Source organism: Dendrobates tinctorius, unplaced genomic scaffold, assembly GCF_039654945.1.
Source record: "Dendrobates tinctorius isolate UK_male_01 unplaced genomic scaffold, ASM3965494v1 ptg000093l, whole genome shotgun sequence".
NCBI classification, from domain to species: domain Eukaryota; kingdom Metazoa; phylum Chordata; class Amphibia; order Anura; family Dendrobatidae; genus Dendrobates; species Dendrobates tinctorius.
The window spans coordinates 12,117,884-12,138,563 of NW_027361761.1; positions in this window are offsets into that span (position 1 = coordinate 12,117,884).

Genomic DNA, 20,680 nt, shown 5'->3' on the forward strand with positions numbered 1-20,680 from the left:
GACGCCCTCTCTAGGAGCTTCTTTGCTGATTCTCCTGTGGTGACCAAGCCTGCTACCATCTTAGGCGAAGGGGTAGTTCTTTCTGCCATCTCGCCCGATTTGAGACGTGCTCTGGAGGAGTTCCAGGAGGACAAACCAGAGCGTTGTCCAAGTGGAAAGTTGTATGTTCCTGACCAGTGGAAGAAGAGAGTAATGTCTGAAGTTCATTGCTCTGCTTTGGCTGGTCATCCAGGTATTTTTGGTACTAGAGATCTGGTGAGTCAGTCTTTTTGGTGGCCCTCCTTGTCTCGTGATATCAGGAATTTTGTGCAGTCCTGTGGGACTTGCTCCCGGTCTAAATCGTGTTCTCGCTCTAGTGGGTTGTTGATGCCTTTGCCTGTCCCCAAGAGACCATGGAACCATATTTCAATGGATTTTATCTCTGATATGCCTGTCTCTCAGAGAATGACTGTTATTTGGGTGACTTGTGATAGATTCTCTAAGATGGTCCATCTTGTACCACTCCCTAAGTTGCCATCTTCCTCTGAGTTGGTGCCATTGTTTTTGCAACAGGTGGTTCGCTTGCACGGGATTCCTGAGAACATTGTATCTGACAGAGGAGTTCAGTTTGTGTCTAGATTTTGGAGAACTTTCTGTTCCAAGCTGGGAATTCAGTTGTCCTTCTCCTCTGCTTTTCACCCTCAGACCAATGGGCAGACAGAGAGAACAAACCAGACCTTGGAGTCATATTTGAGATGTTTTATTTCCGCTGATCAGGATGATTGGGTTTCATTTTTGCCCTTGGCCGAATTTGCTTTAAATAATAGAGCTAGTTCTGCCACTTTGATGTCACCTTTTTTTTTTGTAACTTTGGGTTTCATCCTCGATTTTCTTCAGGGCAGGTGGAGCCCTCTGCCTGCCCAGGTGTTGACACTGTGGTGGAGAGAATGCACCAGATCTGGGACCAAGTGGTGGATAAGTTATCTCTCTCCCAGGAAAAGGCCCAGCGGTTTTCCAACCGACATAGGACCATGGGTCCCCAGTTTAAGGCTGGTTTCACACTTGCGTTTTTTTTTGCGGGATTTTAGCGCTAAAAAACGCATGCGATTTTTTTTCCCTATACTTTGCATGGGATGCGCTTATGTGCGCATACACACGCGTTTGTATGCGTTTTTGCGCGCATGCGTTTTTTTGCGGTATGCGCTCGGGCGCACAAGATGCATCCTGTTGCATTTTTTGGGCGTCCGACTTGCCTCAAAAAAACGCATGCACGCGCAATGCATTTTTTTACAGCAAGACACCCATTATAAGTCTATGGGTGCGCATATGTGCGCATTGGCATGCTTATGTATGCGTTTTTTTGCACATGCGTTTTTTTTTGTTAACCATGGAATTTAGGGGTTTGGGTTAGATTTAGGGTTAGTTAAGGGGGTTTAGGGTCAGGGTTAGGGTTAGGGTTAGGGTCAGGGTTAGTTAGGGTTTAGGGTTTGGGTTAGGGTTAAGTATGGTTTGGTTAAGGGTTAGGGTTAGGGTCAGGGTTAGGGTCAGGGTTATGGTTAGGGTCAGGGTTAGGGTTAGATAGGGTTTGGGTTAGGGTTAAGTATGGTTTGGTTAAGGGTCAGGGTTAGGGTCAGGGTTAGGGTCAGGGTTAGGGTTAAGAGGGTTTAGGGTTTGGGTTAGTGTTAAGTATGGTTTGGTTAAGGGTTGGGGTTAAGGTTAGGGTCAGGGTTAGGGTTAGGGTTAGTAAAGTCATGGTTTGGGTTAGTGTGAGGGGCCACCTAATGTTGGAAAAAAACGCATACGCTGTAAAAACGCACTAAAAACGCATACAAACGCATAAAAACGCTGCATTTTTTTCATGCATGCTCATAAAAATGCTTGAAAAAAACGCAGCAGTTGTATGCGTTTGTATGCGTTTTTTCAATGCGTTTTTTTGCGGGAAAAACGCGCTGCAAAAAAAAGCAAGTGTGAAATTAGCCTAAGGTTGGTGATATGGTGTGGTTATCGTCAAAAAATATTGCTATGAAGGTGGCTTCTCCTAAGTTTAAGCCTAGATTTATTGGACCTTACAAGATTTTGGAGATTATTAATCCGGTCTCTTTTCGTTTGGCTCTTCCTGTCACATTTAAAACCCATAATGTGTTCCATAAGTCTTTGTTGAAGAGGTTTGTTGAGCCTGGTGTTCCGGGGGTGGCACCTCCAGACCCTGTATTGGTGGAAGGTAGCTTTGATAAAGATCGCACTCAGCGATCGAAATGCGTCTCTAGCTAAATGCCGCTCCTGTGTGAGCTATGCATCCCTGGAGCTGACTTGAATCTTGTCTTCATTGGAATAAATTTTTAAAATTAATCATTGTTTGGAGCTGGATAACTTTTTCATTTCTTTGTTGAATTGGCCACTGTGGGATGGTGATCCGTGCTCCTATGGAAGTCGGTGAGCTGGCTTATATATTCTTTGAATGAATATTGGTGGAAGGTAACATGGAATATGAGGTAGAGAAAATACTGGATTCCCGTCTGGCTAGACGGAGACTCCAGTATTTGGTTAAGTGGAAGGGTTATGGTCAGGAGGATAATTCCTGGGTCTCTGCCTCTGATATTCATGCCAAAAGATTGGTGCGTGCCTTTCATCGGGCTCACCTTGATCGCCCTGGTGGCTTGGTTGAGGGTTCAGTGACCCCTCCTCAAGGGGGAGGTACTGTTGTGAGTTAATTTTCCCCTTCACTACTCAGGCCCGATGAACTCCCTCTGCTGGTTAAGAAAGGTAGTGAGCCTGATTATCAAACATCTGAGACTAATGATGATGACTGGCTGAGTGGAGTCACTGACTGGATATAAGGCTGTCGACGCCCTCCTGCCCTGCGGGTGATTTCTCTGTGGGATCCTTGGATACCAGTCTGAATTCCTGCTCTCCTAAAGCTAAGTTTTCTGCTCTGCCTTTTGCATTTGTGCTCTCACTCTTGTTTTGCTGGATTTCTGCCATTCCCTGCTGGGGTAAGCTGAATTCCTTTAGCTCTGTCTTCAGAAAATACTTGAGGGCTGATTTAGTTTTTGAAGCCTAGCTGCTTCAGGGCCTTTTTCCATATCAGCCTGTTGGCTTATGTATTTCATAGAGTTTTTGCAGATTGCAGACAGCAGCTCTCCTATCCTGTCCTATTTTAGTGAGTTTGGGCCCCATCGTTTGCTCAGCCTATCTTTCTGTCTGTGTGAGTGTTTTTTCATCTTGCTTCACCGTCATTATATGTTTGGGGCTGCCTTTTACTTTGGGGTCTGCTCTGGGGCAGTTTAGATTTCCTTTTCTGTCTTTAGGCTATTTAGCTCTCCGGCTGTGATCGAGGGGTCTAGGGCACCGTAGGAACCCCCCACGGCTACTGCTAGTTGTGTTGATAGGTTCAGGGGTCTGCAATCTGATAGTTGCCAACTTCTCCGGTTTTCTGGACTTAGCTTCTATTTTTGTGTCTGCCTCCTACGGTGACTCGATCATAACAGGAAAATGAACTCACAACACTGAGGATTGTAGAGTCTCCAGTTCTTCCATAAGCCCCAATGTCTACAATTATAAACCTGTAGTTGCTGTCAACCATAGCCAACAAAACTACAGAAAAATATTGTTTATAATTATAGAATTGGGACCCTGAGCTCGGCGGCTTACGCACACGGATGTGCTTCCCATCCAGGGCTCCAATACAATTGGGGAATTGGCAGTGCAACTCAAATCCCCTGGCAATCCTCAACCAGTCTACCATCTTGGGCTCTGGCATGACCAGATGCTGAACTCTGGACCAGATTTCCAAACATGTAGCACGAACGATGCCGGATATTGTCGATCGCCCAATCAAAAACTCCAGATGGAGTGCTGCATAAGAAAGGCCAGTTGAGAGGAACATACAATTAAACAAATGTAGAAAATATATACATTAAAATACATGCTCAAGGATGCACACATTACTTATAGATCACCAGAACAGTGTGTAAGTAAGAAGCTGGGTGAACAATATATATACACATGTCCCACGGCTATGTAATGTGGAATAACACATCAAAGTGTTCTAAGTTTAAGAGCATATATTTGGTACCAATACCTAATGTTTCTTGGCCAAAAAGGGGTTACTGAGTAAGAGAATTAGTTGAGAAAATAATCATCTACATACATTCTGTAGCTGAGAAATACATACCGTAACGTAAGGAGAAGACGCTCCTCCGCAGAGATACATTTGCGCATCCGGGTGTCCTGGAAGGTGATCCCTGGGCGCACTGTCTCCAACAAAGCATCAAAGGTAGAAACGGTCATGCGACAATAGAGGAAAAACTTGTCAGGATGTGTCCTCAGAGCTGCTTAAAGCCTGTGAAAATGGCCTTTATTGAGGCGTTGTCTCAAATGCGGATGCACCCACATGCGTCTCCTGCTCCTCGGATCCACAATCACTGGGTATGGCTGGCCAAAGCGCCTGGACAAAACCCAGTTGACGAGAACACGGTCAGTTGGGGTGAACTGAAGTATGTCAGACATGTTTGCTAACAACCAGCAAGACACCAACACAAGCAGAGCACCAAAATGGGCAGATTGGAGGCTGCCACCTGATGTTGAGGAAATAAATAGGATTGGTGCTGATGATTTAAATTATGTGCAGGCCTCAAAACCGTTAAATGTCCATTTTGCAAGCCTGCGAGAAAAAAACGGTATACGGATGCCATACGGATTACATACGGATGCTTACATGAGAAAAATACGCGGCCACACCTTGACAATGGATGACATAGGGAGTTCTATTTAGGGACCATTTATGCGTATTAGGCTGGTTTCACATTAGCGCTTTTTAAGCGCACGCACGGCCGGGGGTAGCTCCGCCCCCGAGCCGGCTCTCTGCCCGGCGTGCCCGCCCCTTGCTTGTAGCGCCGCCTCCTAGCGGACAGCGGCGCCTGCGATCGGCGCACCCTATCTTTAGCATAGGGTGCGCAGATCGTGCGCAGGCCATGCGCTAGTTGCGCTTTGACCTGCGCTGCGCACTTTTGACGGTGCGCCGTGCGCGCCAAAATCGAACTTTTCGGATTTTTCTACCTTGTGTGTGACTCCAGCCTATTAATACTCCATATATAATGGGCCACATTTGTTATGCTCCAGTGTATAATGTGCCCCTTAGATGCTGCTCCAGTGTGTGATCTGCCCAATTTACATTGCTCCAGTACATGATGAGCCCTATTTTTAATTAACTCAGGCATGGTATGTGAAAAGAGCTCCATGGAGTAATCTGAGGTGTGTGCTTCCACATCCTTCACTTTTGGTGTAGGTGAAGGACACAAGAAAAGGGGTTGCTCCTGACCAGAAGCCTGCAGTTACGACTCAGTGCTTGCATTTTTTACAACTTTAGAATAGGAGGCGATAGAGCTGGAGGCTGTTTCAGCAATGTAAGCCACAAACAGTTCCTGATACTCAGGCTTTAAAAGCAGTCTACCTACTCCCAGAAAAGGGAGCCTTAGGCTGGTTTCACATATGCGTTTTTTAGCGCTGGAAAAAAACGCATACGTGCGCATGCGTTTTTCCCCTATATTTAACATGGGTGCGCATACCTGCGCGCTGGTAAGCGCATGTATGCGATTTTCATGCGCTGCGTTTTTTTGGGGTGTGCATTTGTATTTTCCAGACGCAGCATGTTGCATTTTTTGGCCCTGCAAAAAAGCGCATGCGCACATATGCGCACGTTTTGCGCTAAAAATGGCCATTATAGCCTATGGATGCGCATACATGCGCACTGGCATGCTCATGTATGCGTTTTTTTGCACATGCGTTTTTTTTTGTTAACCATGGAATTTAGGGGTTTGGGTTAGAGTTAGGGTTAGTTAAGGGGGTTTAGGGTTAGGGTTAGGGTCAGGGTCAGGGTTAGGGTTGGGGTTAGGGTCAGGGTTAGGGTTAAGTATGGTTTGGTTAAGGGTCAGGGTTAGGGTTAGGGTTAAGTATGGTTTGGTTAAGGGTTAGGGTCAGGGTTAGGGTTAGGGTTAGTTAGGGTTTAGGGTTTGGGTTAGGGTTAAGTATGGTTTGGTTAAGGGTTAGGGTCAGGGTCAGGGTTAGGGTTAGGGTTAGTTAGGGTTTAGGGTTTGGGTCAGGGTTAAGTATGGTTTGGTTAAGGGTTAGGGTTAGGGTTAGGGTTAGGGTCAGGGTTAGGGTTAGTAAAGTCATGGTTTGGGTTAGTGTGAGGGGCCACCTAATGTTGGAAAAACGCACTAAAAACGCATACAAACGCATAAAAACGCTGCGTTTTTTTCATGCATGCTCATAAAAATGCTTGAAAAAAACGCAGCAGTTGTATGCTTTTGTATGCGTTTTTTCAATGCGTTTTTTTGCGGGAAAAACGCGCTGCAAAAAAAAGCAAGTGTGAAACTAGCCTAACAGGCCTTCCACAGCTACACCATGACGCTGGCTCAACACCTCTTGCCTTAGCTGCTATTGTGTTTTTGGCACTACCAGCAGATGCACCACCACCACCATCAGTACCAGGTGCCCCTCCACGCCCACATCCACATCCTCTTCCACCATACTTCCTCATGTTTTTGAAAATGGACCCAAAATACCAGCAGATATATGGTACTGTATCAGAAGTGTACAGCTCTATACAGTCTATGGATAACAGTAAATCTCCATATATATTTCATGAGACATACACAGACGCTCACAGGCTCAGCATGGATTACCCAATAAAATAACAAGTTGAAAAAGGGTACAGTATCACCAGATAAAAGGTATATATAGTATAGTGTAAATATTCTGATTCTCCGTATACATTTCAGGAGGTAGACACAAACGCTCTCAGGCCCAGTATGGATTACACAAGAATATGAAAAGCTGTAAATGGGTTATGTAACACAAGCGCACAGCTGTACACAGTATTGGGGTAATCTTAAAGTTCCAAATATATTGCCAGAGTAACAGACAGACGTTTACAGGCTCATTATGGATTACACCAGAATCTAAATAGCTAAAAAGGTTACTGTATCAGAAGTGTTCTGCTGTATACAGTGTTGGCCAAATTGAAAATATCGGTATATATTTCCGTAGTCACCCTCAGACGCTCACTCAGTTTGGTTTTGACCATAATAAAAAATGTTGGAAAAAAATTCCTCGATAACAAGATAGCAAATATACATTTTATAGGGTACAAATGAAATCTCCATATAAATAGTCCCGTAGTCACTCTCAGACGCTTACACAGTATGGATTGGACCGTAATGCTAAATGTCGAACAAAGGTACTGCATAACAAGATACAAGCTGTATCGAGTATAGTGTAAAAATTTGTTTCTCCGATTCACCGTGTATACAGAAGGCATAACCCACTCACGCTCGCTCACTATGGATGATGTAGGGAAGGTGGACTGACAGACAAACCAGCCTGTAGTGAGAAGCAGAAGTGAAGGGCAGTGTAGGTGTGAAACCGCTAAGATAAAGAGAAAGGGTGCAGTGTTTTAGCTTGCCCATTGGAGGGCAGTGGAGAGTGTAGGAGTGGGACTGAATAACTGCCATTGGTCAGAGAAACTGTTAGGTGATGGTGGGCGGAGTTACCAGAACTGGAAGTATAAAAGGCTGAGGGAAGGTTCTGGAAGAGTCAGTCAGCGAAGGGAGCACAGTAAAGAGGAAGTCCTGCTGAGGAAATAGAGACAGTGGAAAGGCTCCAGAGAGGACTGACAGTTGAGGCGGTCACGGGGGGGTGGGCAAGAGGATGATAGCCGCAGACAAAGACAGCCTGGGGCTATCATACGGACGGTGTGCTCAGACTGGTGCAGCGCTGTGGTGGTTGTGCCTAGGCCAACCACAGTGGAAGAGCCACAGAGGACGCCACGATTATAGTTACAAAGGAAGTGAAGGTACCAGGGCCTGTGTACAGAGAAATGTGAAACGGCTGTGGTGAATTGCTGTTGTTGACAGAAGGATGGGCACTAAAAACGGACCTGTTCAATGTAAACTCTGTCTCAGTCTCGTGTTTGTCTGCAGCAAGAAGAGGGTCCCACCCCACAGTTGTTTATCCTACAGATGATACCTTAATACAAATTTTTGAAACAAGGTACTGTATCAGCACATCTATACTTCCAGAGTCAGACACAGACACTCACAGGCTCACTATGAATACACCAGAATTAAAAAAGTAGAAAAAGGGAAAGGTATACATAGCATACACCAGTATACAGTGTTGTGGTACTTTTAAATCTTCGTATACATTTCAATCTCAATAAGCCAGTCAAGAATCTCCGCTACTGGAAACTACATGGATACAAGTATAGATGCAAAGTCGAGTGCTAGCAGAAATTTTGGAATTACTCATTGCGGGGAAACCTCCCGGTATATGTTGCAGAGATGATGCAGATCCTCAATTACTGTGTCCATGGAGAAAGCGAAAAAGGTTCTTTGTGAAGAAAGGATTGCTTTATCGCAGTAGAGTCGATTACATCACCGTTACTCGTCTCCATCAAATTGTGATCACTGGGAGAGATGTACCCATGGTCCTCACTGCCTATCATGATGTGTCTGGTCATTTTGAGAGAGGAAAAGACAGAAGCCACAGGCCGTAGGCGATTCTATTGGATTGGCATGAGAGGAGACATTGAAAAATAGTGGCAGGAATGTCTCATGTCTGTGACTATCACAACTGTGAAAGGTGATCATAAACCACCACTGCATCCGCTTGTAAGTTGACGTCCATTTCAAATGGTAGCCATTGATCATCTGAAGGTAGAGGCCAGCAGGACAGGCCATAGCTACATCTTAACCATCATTGATCAATACACCAAATTTCAAGTGGCCATCCCTGTGAAGGATTTAACGGCCCAGACTACACAGTGGTGGAGCAGGGAGAGGTAAGTATTGCAACTTGCAAGTGCTGTGGCCATGACCAAGCAGGGGGGGCACAATCATGGTCGACGGTACTGGCACATTCAGCTGCTGCAAAGGGCGTAATTGGGCAAGTCCGAGGAAGAGGAGGTGTGCTTAACGGTGGTGGTGGTCTTACAGTGGGGGTAGCGATGGAGTGTTGTTGGCTACCTTCAGTCGGAGCAGGTGCACATGTGCTACCTGAGGTTTTGTAGTGCGTCCACGCTTGCAAGTGCATGTTGATTAAATGTCTAAGCATGCAACTGGTATTCAAATTTCTGAGTTGTTTACCTCAGCTAAAGGTCCTTCCGCATTTCTTACAGGTAACCTTTGCCTCATCAGTAGGATTTTGGGCAAAGAAGTGCCACACTGCACTCTTCCTACTATGATAAACATTTTCTGGCCTTGCACGCTGTGCTAAGTTGACTGTCTGGTCAAGCTGTCCTGCAACTCTTTTAGTTTTCGTTCCATGTTTTAGGCCAGCTACGGGCCTGCTAGATAACCGCTGCTGTGATGTCAATGCCTGCTGCAGATCCTTCTCCTTATCTGAACTATTGCCAGCGCCACCCTCCTCCCCCAATGGATGCCAATATGGGTCCAGAACAGGGTCATCCATCACCTCCTCTTCAAAGTCATCTGCACCTTCCTCTTTACCTTCCTCTGCGTCACCGTATGCGGGAAGGGGCACCTGGTTTTCATCAGGGTCAGATTCTTGCTCAATAGACTGCAAGGGCAATGTAGTGCTGTTGGTCAATGTACCAGCAGAATCATCTAGCAGTGGCTGTGCATCAGTGCACTCCATGTAAGATTCATCTTGGACTGGGGAATTCAGGATTTGACTGGATAACCCAGGCATGGTATGTGAAAAGAGCTCCATAGAGTAATCTGCAGTGTGGGCTGCTGCATCCTTAACTTTTGGTGGGGGTGAAGGACACAAGGAAAGGGGTTTTTTATGACCAAAACCCTGCACTGACGACTCCGTGTGTGACGAGCGTCAGCTTAAGCTGAGTCGTTTTTCTTGAATGAGTGGACCCTAGGGCAAGCTGACCTAGTGAGGAACCACCCCCTATACAGGGAGTGTCAGGGGCAAGACCAAGGGGGTGAGCCACCATGGCAGCTGGACCAGACGGCCGGCTCAGGAAAACAAGACAAGGCGAGACAAGACGTTAGTTCAAGGAAACATCATTAAGGAACACTTCTGGGTACAACAGCAAAACGTGAACACACAAAGTACATAAAGCAAGATGCGTGCAAGGGCACGCCGAGGTCCAAGGCATGAGGAACACTTCAGGGTATGACAGGTGCAAAACGTGAACACACAGAGTACATAGAGCAATGTGTGTGCAAGGGCATGCCGAGGTCCAAAGCATGGTACGTGCAGATGGTAGACAGATGCACAAGGACATCGGACTCCGGACAGCTGGCAAGGACTGACAGGGTCCAGGCATCTGGCTTCAAACCTCCGGCAGCGGTCAGCAGGATTCAGGAATCCGGGAGACAAACTAGGAGACAAAACAGGGTGCGTGCAAGGAGACACGCCAGGATCAGATTCACAGAATGGAGACCTGCGCATGCCGAGGGGCATGCCATGGACGGGTACAAGGACGGAGGCCTGCACGTGCGAGGACACGCCAGGGAGAAGCACAAGGACGGTGACCTGCGCATGCGAGGGCATGCCAGGGATGGGTACATTGGCATCGGAATCCGGGGTCCAGGCGTCGACCGACAGGGTCCAGGAATCAGGCTCCGGACATCAGCTCCGGACATCAGACCACAGTCATCTAGGTCCAGACCTCTGGCAGCGTTCGGCAGGTTACGGAATCCGGTAGGCAAACTAGTGTTTAGAGCAGAGTAAAGAGGCAAAAAGCTTTGTGCAAGAGTAGCACGAAAAGGCACAGTGCGAGAACCAGCGTGCGTACAAGGGAGCATGGAAACCACGGCTGGGGCACTGGCAGGTGGTACCGACGGTGGCATAAGCAGGCGGGCATGACTAGAGGCGGCACCACTGCGGCTCACGCAGCCGGTAACCACTATAGCACTGGACGGGGGCACAGCTGAGGCACACAGGCGAGCACGGCTAGAGGCGGCATGGCTGAGGCACACCAGGCAGGCACAGGCAACCAGGCACGTGCACGGAGGCACGGAGCCACAAGGCAGGGCTAGGCAAAGATACAGGACAGAGACACGTGCAGACAGCACGGCAAAGCCTAGTACGAAAAGTGCAAGAGCGCACGAAGTATCAGAGACAAGGCATAGACAGGACCCTGTGCATGCAAAGGACATGCCAGGGGAAAGGTACAGGGCGATGCCTGCGCGTACCGAGGGGCACGCCAGGGACAGAGCACAGAACAGAGGCCTGCACGTGTAGACAGACACGTCAGAGACAGGGACAGAGTCTAGCAGTGGAGCGTAGGCAGAAGCCCAGAGCCGGGCCAAGGGAGAACCTTGGGACTAGACAGGGTACAGAGCGGAGGCCTGCATGTGTAGGGAGACACGCCAGGGACAGGGTAGAGAACGGAGGCCTGCACATGTAGACAGACACGTCAGGGACAGAGCAAACATAGCAAGAAGACATAGCGAGGACAAACAGAGCACGGAGGACAACACGAGACAAAGCACAAGACAAGAGACGGAATACGAGCACGGAGCATGTGCAGAGACGCACGACAGAGCAAAGTGCAAGGGCACAGAATAGAGGGAGCGACCAAGCAGCCATGCAGGGAAGCAACACAATACTCAGGCCCTGAGCAAAGGAAGGGGCGGCCTGATATAGGGCATAGCACCTACACTTCCGGGTCAGGACCAGTGGAGAACTTCCAGTTCAGTTCATCCAGGATCACAGGGAGTAGTCACATGATCAGGATTCCAGACATGCAGGGATGATTGCAGAACCAGTGCTGAAACCTAGGCAGGTCACATGATCAGAGTTCCAGACATGCAGAGATGAATGCAGAACCAGCCTCTGCTGGAACATAGGAAGGACACATGATCAGGGGTTCTAGACATGACGAGGCGATCACAGAAGGCAGAGCAGAGGTGAGTGTGCACACTGCTCTAGGGAGCATGCAAGACAGCAGACATGAGATGCGCGTGCACACCTCTCCAGGGGTTCTTGAGGCAAAAACAGACAAGGCAGACATGACAGACATGGCATGGCGGACATGACACCGTGCTTGCAGGTTTCGACCGTTCAGAAGAGGAGGCAATAGAGCTGGTGGCTGTTTCAGCAATGTACGCCAAAACCTGTTCCTGATGCTCCGGCTTTAAAAGCGGTTTTCCCACTCCAAGAAAAGGCAACCTTACAGGCCTTCTTGGGCCAGAGGATGACGCAGGCTCAACACCTCCTGCCTTAGCTGCTATTGTGCTTTTGCCAGAACCAGCCGATGCACCACCACCATCAGTACCAGCCACGCCCCCCTGCCCACGTTTGCGGCCTGTTCCACCATACTTCCTCATGTTTGGGAAAATGTAGCAAAATACCAGCAGAGAGATGGTACTGTATGAGGAGCGTCCAGCTGTGTAAGGTGTATTAAACAAATTAAATTAACGTATATATTATGTTAGTCACAGATGCTCTCACAGTATGTATTGGACCGTAATCCAACAAGCAGATATACGGAACTGTTTGAAAAATGGACACGACTCTAAGGTGTAGGTGTGGAAAAACGGACAAACTCCTCGTTTTTTTTTTCCAGAGTCATACACAGGTAGCTTCTATTTGTCCGTGCTAGAAGGCGTTACACGGTAGTGTGTGAGGAGCGTACACCGCTAGACGATGTGTGAAAAAATGAACGCTCAGTAACTCACCAGGGCAAAATAATAACATTTGGAGTGCTTTGAAAAAAGCATTTTGAACAGCAGTGTGCACACAGCAATGCAGCTAGCAGGTGGCCTTAAAAGGCAGCCTAATCACCACCAGCGCTGCTGCACACAACAAAAATCCTCCCCTTTCACTGCACACTAACTGTACGGTGAAAAGCGCTATCAGCAGAAGCAGTTTTTTTTTTTTCTTCTTCCCTGCCTAACGCTCTCCCTGTTCAGAATCCGCAGCAGCACCTCTCCCTATTGTAAGATCGGCAGAAGTAAGATGGCGGTCGGCGTTCCCTGCCCTTTATACCCCCTGTGACGCCACACAAAGTCAGCCAATCACTTCAATGCCCTTCTCTAAGATGGTGCTGGCCGCTGCCTATGTCATCGCGTTGCCCACAGTGTGCGTCCTCCATCATTGGCTGAAAAAAGGCGCTGGAAGCATCATTTGAAACGTGACTTTGGCGCTCGGGTTGCCGACATCATGGCCGACCTCACACTATGGTCGGGTTTCGTTTCATGAAACCAGACTTTGGCGAAAGTCGGCGATTTTTGACATTGACCGACCTGTTTCGCTCAACTCTACTAAGGGTATTAGCAATCAATAAACTCTGATTGCTTTCGTAGCACAGCCTGTTGCTTATGGCAGGGCCGGTTTTAGAAAAACTAGGCAAAATGGGGCCCCAAATGCTAGCATATTACACATCACACAGAAGCATTTTGGTTGTATTTATGTGCGCTGAGTTCAGGCCACTAAACGAGTGGGATCGACAATATTGAAGTCGTTTGACGCTTGTTTCTCTGCCTCTTTGCACCAACTGAAAAAGAATAACTGGAACAGAACAATTACTAATGAATCAATCTGTCCCCATACAGTATCATGTTATCAGCAGCAGATCTAGTTTACACCAGGCGATGTGCTGCTGAGAACAACGATTTTTGTTCCAGCATAAACAATCCAATTACTCGATAAATATGCAGCATTTTGCTTGTTTAGTATAATGCACCCCATAGTCCTCCATATATTATAATGTGCCCCATAGTCCTTCATATAGTATAATACACTCCCCATAGTCCTCCATATAATATAATGTGCACCATAGTCCTCCATATAGTATAATACACTCCCCATTGTCCTCCGTATCGTATAATACACTCCCCATAGTCCTCCATATATTAAAATACACTCAGTCCTCCATATAATATAATACACTATACAGTCCTCCATATAGTATAATAGACAGCTCAGTCTTCCATATAGAATAATACACTCCTTGTAGTGCTCCATATAGTATAATGCCCCTCCATAGTTATTCATGTAGTACAATTCACTTCCCATAGTATAATGCACACCATAGTTCTTCATTTAGTATAATATATTCCCCATAGTCCTCAATATTGTATAATGCAGTCCACATACAGTATAACGCAGCCACCCGACAAAGTATAATACAGCCCCCACAGAGTATAATGCAGCCCCACCATACAATATAATGTAACCCCTATAGAATATAATGCAGCCCCCCACATATAGTATAAAGCAGCCCCTCCATAGAATATATAGTAGCCCCCTCATAGAGTATAATACCACCCCCCCACAGAATATAATTCAGCCACTCCATAAAATATAATGCAGCACCCTTATATAGTATAATGTAGCCCCTCCATAGAATACAATGTAGCCCTCTTCATAGAATATATTGTAGCCCCTCATAGAGTATAATGACACCCCCATACAATATAATCTAGCCTCCCCATAGAATATAATGCAGCCCCCCATAGAATACAATGTTGCCCCCTCATAGAGTATGATGCAATCACCCCTCATAGAATATAATATAACAGCCCCCTATAGAGTATAATGGTATAATGTAACCCCCATAGAATATAATACAGCCTACCTCCCCATAGAATATAATACAGCCCACCTCCCCATAGAATATAATGTAGCCCCCCCTAGAATATAATACAGCCCACCCAAAGAATATAATGTACCCCCATAGAATATAATACAGCCCACCTCCCCATAGAATATGGGGCATAGACTATAATACAGCCCGACATAGACTATAATGCAGCCCCCCATAGACTATAATGCAGCCGTCATAGAATATACAGTCATATGTAAAAGTTTGGGCACCCCTATTAATGTTAACCTTTTTTCTTTATAACAATTTTGGTTTTTGCAACAGGTATTTCAGTTTCATATATCTAATAACTGATGGACTCAGTTATATTTCTGGATTCAAATGAGGTTTATTGTACTAACAGAAAATGTGCAATCTGCATTTAAACAAAATTTGACTGGTGCAAAAGTATGGGCACCCTTATCATTTTCTTGATTTGAACACTCCTAACTACTTTTTACTGACTTCCTGAAGCACTAAATTGGTTTTGTAACCTCATTGAGCTTTGAACTTCATAGCCAGGTGTATCAAATCATGAGAAAAGGTATTTAAAGTGGCCACTTGCAAGTAGTTCTCCTATTTGATTCTCCTATGAAGAGTGGCATCATGGGCTCCTCAAAACAACTCTCAAATGATCTGAAAACAAAGATTATTCAACATAGCTTTTCAGGGGAGGATACAAAAAGTAGTCTCAGAGATTTAACCTGTCAGTTTCCACTGTGAGGAACATAGTAAGGAAATGGAAGCACACAGGTACAGTTCTTGTTAAGCCCAGAAGTGGCAGGCCAAGAAAAATATCAGAAAGGCAGAGAAGAAGAATGGTGAGAACAGTCAAGGACCATCCACAGACCACCTCCAAAGACCTGCAGCATCATCTTGCTGCAGATGGTGTCACTGTGCATCGGTCAACAATACAGCGCATGCATAACGCCTTTTTGTATGACCAAACAACTCAATCTTTGTTTCATCAGTCCACAGGACCTTCTTCCAGAATGTAACTGGCTTGTCCTAATGTGCTTTTGCATACCTCAGGCGACTCTGTTTGTGGCGTGCTTGCAGAAACGGCTTCTTTCGCATCACTCTCCCATACAGCTTCTCCTTGTGCAAAGTGCGCTGTATTGTTGACCGATGCACAGTGACACCATCTGCAGCAAGATGATGCTGCAGGTCTTTGGAGGTGGTCTGTGGATTGTCCTTGACTGTTCCCACCATTCTTCTTCTCTGCCTTTCTGAGATTTTTCTTGGCCTGCCACTTCTGGGCTTAACAAGAACTGTACCTGTGTTCTTCCATTTCCTTACTATGTTCCTCACAGTGGAAACTGACAGGTTAAATCTCTGAGACAACTTTTTGTATCCTTCCACTGAAAAGCTATGTTGAATAATCTTTGTTCTCAGATTCAGATCATTTGAGAGTTGTTTTGAGGAGTCCATGATGCCACTCTTCATAGGAGAATCAAATAGGAGAACTACTTGCAAGTGGCCACCTTAAACACCTTTTCTCATGATTTGATACACCTGGCTATGAAGTTCAAAGCTCAATGAGGTTACAAAACCAATTTAGTGCTTCAGGAAGTCAGTAAAAAGTAGTTAGGAGTGTTCAAATCAAGAAAATGATAAAGGTGCCCATACTTTTGCACCGGTCAAATTTTGTTTAAATGCATATTGCACATTTTCTGTTAGTACAATAAACCTCATTTGAATCCAGAAATATAACTGAGTCCATCAGTTATTAGATATATGAAACTGAAATACCTGTTGCAAAAACCAAAATTGTTATAAAGAAAAAAGGTTAACATTAATAGGGGTGCCCAAACTTTTACATATGACTGTAATGTATCCCCTAGACTAGAATACAGCCTCCAAAGACTATAATACAGCCCCCCTAGAATATAATGTACCCCCATAGACTATAATACAGCTCCTATAGGCTATAATACAGCTCCCCATAAACTATAATACAGCCCCCCATAGACTATAATACAGCCCCCATAGAATAAAATGTACCTCCCATAGACTATAATACAGCCCCCCATAGACTATATCACAGTCCCCCATAGACTATAATGAATCCCCCATGGACTATATCACTGCCCCCCATAGACTATAATACAGCCCCCATCTAATGTATAAAGCTGAATGTGTGTGTGTATGTGTGCGCATGTCCGGGATTGGCATCTGCACCGTCGCAGCTACAACCACAAAATTTTGCACAGTCACACATCTGGACCCTGAGAGCATCATAGGCTATGTTGTGAGGTGAAATTTTAACCCTGCGCTTTCCAATTCACCAAACAATTTTGCCCCTAGGTACATAATGGAGAAAACGTGTATGTATGTATGCATGTGTATATGTCCGGGATTGGCATCTGCACCGTCGCAGCTACAACCACAAAATTTTGCACAGTCACATGTCTGGACCCTGAGAGCATCATAGGCTATGTTGTGAGGCAGAATTTTAACCCTGCGCGTTCCAATTCGTCAAACAATTTGGCCTACTATTCTTATCATTTCTATGGTGTTATCGTCCTTCTGTAAAGCTGGAAAAAACACAATTTATTACCGTGCCAACACAGACCACCCTCTGACACAGACTGCAGGGGGAGGCCAGTATCACACAGGATAGGATTAGATACACGGCTCAGCAGTCAGTATCACAGGATAGGATTAGACACACAGCTCAGCAGTCAGTATCACACAGGAGAGGATTAGACACATGGCTCAGCAGTCAGCATCACACAGGAGAGGATTGGACACATGGCTCAGCAGTCAGTATCACACAGGAGAGGAATAGATACATGGCTTAGCTGACAGTTTCACACAGGATTGGATTAGATAAACAGCTCATCAGTCAGTATCACACAGAATAGTATTAGATACACGGCTCAGCAGACAGTATCACACAGAATAGGATTAGATACACGGCTGAGCAGTCAGTATCAGACAGGATAGGGTTAGATACACGGCTCAGCAGTCAGTATCACACAAGATAGGGTTAGATACACGGCTCAGCAGACAGTATCACACAAGATAGGGTTAGATACACGGCTCAGCAGACAGTATCACACAGGATAGGATTAGATACACAGCTCAGCAGTCAGTATCACACAAGATAGGGTTAGATACACGGCTCAGCAGACAGTATCACACAGGATAGGATTAGATACACGGCTCAGCAGTCAGTATCACACAGGATAGGATTAGATACACGGCTCAGCAGTCAGTATCACACAGGATAGGATTAGATACACGGCTCAGCAGTCAGTATCACACAGGATAGGATTAGATACACGGCTCAGCAGTCAGTATCAAACAGAATAGGATTAGATACACGGCTCAGAAGTGACAGTATCACACAGGATAGGATTAGATACACTGCTCAGCAGTCAGTATCACACAGGATAGGATTAGATACATGGCTGAGCAGTCAGTAGCACACATGATAGGATTAGGTACACGGCTCAGCAGTCAGTATCACACAGGATAATATTAGATACACGGCTCAGCAGACAGTATCACACAGAATAGGATTAGATAAATGGCTCAGCAGTCAGTATCACACAGGATAGGTTTAGAAACACGGCTCAGCAGTCAGTATCACACAGGATAGGATTAGATACACGGCTGAGCAGTCAGTATCAGACAGGATAGGGTTAGATACACGGCTCAGCAGTCATTATCAGACAGGATAGGATTAGATACATGGCTCAGCAGTCAGTATCACACAGCATAGGATTAGATACACTGCTCAGCAGATGCATCACACAGGATAGGATTAGATACACTGCTCAGCAGTCAGTATCACACAGGATAGGATTAGATACATGGCTCAGCAGTCAGTATCATACAGGATAGGATTAGATACACAGCTGAGCAGTCAGTAACACACATGATAGGATTAGGTACACGGCTCAGCAGTCAGTATCACACAGGATAGGGTTAGATACATGGCTCAGCAGAGACAGTATCACACAGGATAGGATTAGATACATGGCTCAGCAGTCATTATCACAGGATAGGATTAGATACACAGCTCAGCAGTCAGTATCACACAGGATAGGATTAGATACACGGCTGAGCAGTCAGTAACACGTGATAGGATTAGATACACAGCTCAGCAGAAAGTATCACACAGGAGAGGATTAGGTACACAGCTCAGCAGACATTATCACACAGGATAGGGTTAGATACACAGCTCAGCAGTCAGTATCACACAGGAGAGGATTAGATACACTGCTCAGCAGACAGTATCACACAGGAGAGGATTAGGTACACGGCTCAGCAGTCAGTATCACACAGGATAGGATTAGATACACTGCTCAGCAGTCAGTATCACACAGGATAGGATTAGGTACATGGCTCAGCAGTCAGTATCACACAGGATAGGGTTAGATACACGGCTCAGCAGACAGTATCACACAAGATAGGGTTAGATACACGGCTCAGCAGACAGTATCACACAGGATAGGATTAGATACACGGCTCAGCAGTCAGTATCACACAGGATAGGATTAGATACACGGCTCAGCAGTCAGTATCACACAGGATATGATTAGATACACGGCTCAGCAGTCAGTATCACACAGGATAGGATTAGATACACGGCTCAGCAGTCAGTATCACACAGGATAGGATTAGATACACGGCTCAGCAGTCAGTATCACACAGGATAGGATTAGATACACGGCTCAGCAGTCAGTATCACACAAGATAGGGTTAGATACACGGCTCAGCAGACAGTATCACACAAGATAGGGTTAGATACACGGCTCAGCAGTCAGTATCACACAGGATAGGATTAGATACACAGCTCAGCAGTCAGTATCACACAAGATAGGGTTAGATACACGGCTCAGCAGACAGTATCACACAGGATAGGATTAGATACACGGCTCAGCAGTCAGTATCACACAGGATAGGATTAGATACACGGCTCAGCAGTCAGTATCACACAGGATAGGATTAGATACACGGCTCAGCAGTCAGTATCACACAGGATAGGATTAGATACACGGCTCAGCAGTCAGTATCACACAGGATAGGATTAGATACACGGCTCAGCAGTCAGTATCACACAGGATAGGATTAGATACACGGCTCAGCAGTCAGTATCACACAAGATAGGGTTAGATACACGGCTCAGCAGACAGTATCACACAAGATAGGGTTAGATACACGGCTCAGCAGTCAGTATCACACAGGATAGGATTAGATACACGGCTCAGCAGTCAGTATCACACAGGATAGGATTAGATACACGGCTCAGCAGTCAGTATCACACAGGATAGGATTAGATACACGGCTCAGCAGTCAGTATCACACAGGATAGGATTAGATACACGGCTCAGCAGTCAGTATCACACAGGATAGGATTAGATACACGGCTCAGCAGTCAGTATCACACAGGATATGATTAGATACACGGCTCAGCAGTCAGTATCACACAAGATAGGGTTAGATACACGGCTCAGCAGACAGTATCACACAAGATAGGGTTAGATACACGGCTCAGCAGACAGTATCACACAGGATAGGATTAAATACACAGCTCAGCAGTCAGTATCACACAAGATAGGGTTAGATACACGGCTCAGCAGACAGTATCAAACAGGATAGGATTAGATACACGGCTCAGCAGTCAGTATCACACAGGATAGGATTAGATACACGGCTCAGCAGTCAGTATCACACAGGATAGGATTAGATACACGGCTCAGCAGTCAGTATCACACAGGATAGGATTAGATACACGGCTCAGCAGTCAGTATCACACAGGATAGGATTAGATACACTGCTCAGCAGATGCATCACACAGGATAGGATTAGATACACTGCTCAGCAGTCAGTATCACACAGGATAGGATTAGATACATGGCTCAGCAGTCAGTATCATACAGGATAGGATTAGATACACAGCTGAGCAGTCAGTAACACACATGATAGGATTAGGTACACGGCTCAGCAGTCAGTATCACACAGGATAAGGTTAGATACATGGCTCAGCAGAGACAGTATCACACAGGATAGGATTAGATACATGGCTCAGCAGTCATTATCACAGGATAGGATTAGATACACAGCTCAGCAGTCAGTATCACACAGGATAGGATTAGATACACGGCTGAGCAGTCAGTA